Below are 1,061 nucleotides of genomic sequence, written 5' to 3'. Positions count from 1 at the left end.
CAGGGCAGGGCTGGCTCCTGTCCTCCCGCCGTGGCCTCGGGAGCAGCTGGCTCGCCCTGCTGCTCTCCCCCATTGTGGGGACAGGGCTGTGACTTAGCCATACGTTGCTGTTTGTCCGGCCTTGATATGACGTTGCCTCCTGTCCTCCGGTGGGGCAGGGAGGGTTTATTTGGCCTCAGCGCTGTAGCATCGACCCCCTTCCTGTGCTCGCTGCGTGGCCGCATCTCCAGGTCTCTCACTGTTGCTGCCTCTGCTGGGAGACTCTTGCCCTGCGGAGATGGCACGAGCATCCCCGCCAGCCCTCGCTGTCCCCAGAGAGGTTGTAGCTCGGGACCGGCTCCCTGGGCCATATTTGTTACCAAGATCACAGGACGGTGGGTGCTGAGCCCTGAGGCAGGTGGGTGTCGGTGGTCTGCACAGAGCGGCTCCTCGGTTACAGCAGAATTAAACCCTGGTCTGAGGATGCCCCAGGATGTGTCCTGTGTCGTGATGAGGTGAGGGGCCTGTGCTGTGGGGGGGGGTCTGTATACACCTTGGGGAGCCCACCTGCCTCAGCCCCCCTCATTTTATCCCTGGCAAAGAAGCTGAAGAGCAGCTGACTTGCCTGACATCCACCCTCCCTGCCCCGACCACAGCAGCCACCCCATCCCCACCGCCCCTCCTGCCGTCCCCCCTCCAGGCCTGGGACCCTGCAAGTTTAAGAAAAGAAAAACCAGGAGAAAATACGCACTTGAGCAAATGTATTTATTTAGACCCAGGGCAGGGGCTGGGGGGGCTGTGGCTTCTCTCTGTCGAGTGCCTGAATCTGTTGTGGTGGGATCGCGGAGGTATCCCCCGGTCCCTCTTGGTGACAGTGACACCATGTTAGTGCCAGGGAGGGAGCCGGGGTAGCGCCATGACTCCCAGGGAGAGCAAGACGGGGTGAGTGGCGGTGGGGACCTGCTGGGGAAGGGATAGTTGGTCTGACGGGAGGGACGAGGTCTTGGTCCCAGTCAAGTGCCGTGGGGAGTGGAGAGGCCAGACCTGGTGCCCCAGAGCTCCCTCGGGGTGGTAGTGGGGGA

Source organism: Aptenodytes forsteri, unplaced genomic scaffold (assembly GCF_000699145.1).
Source record: "Aptenodytes forsteri isolate BGI_AS27 unplaced genomic scaffold, ASM69914v1 Scaffold249, whole genome shotgun sequence".
NCBI classification, from domain to species: Eukaryota; Metazoa; Chordata; class Aves; order Sphenisciformes; family Spheniscidae; genus Aptenodytes; species Aptenodytes forsteri.
The sequence above is the reverse complement of the archived record's forward strand: the minus strand, read 5'-3'. Positions refer to the sequence as shown.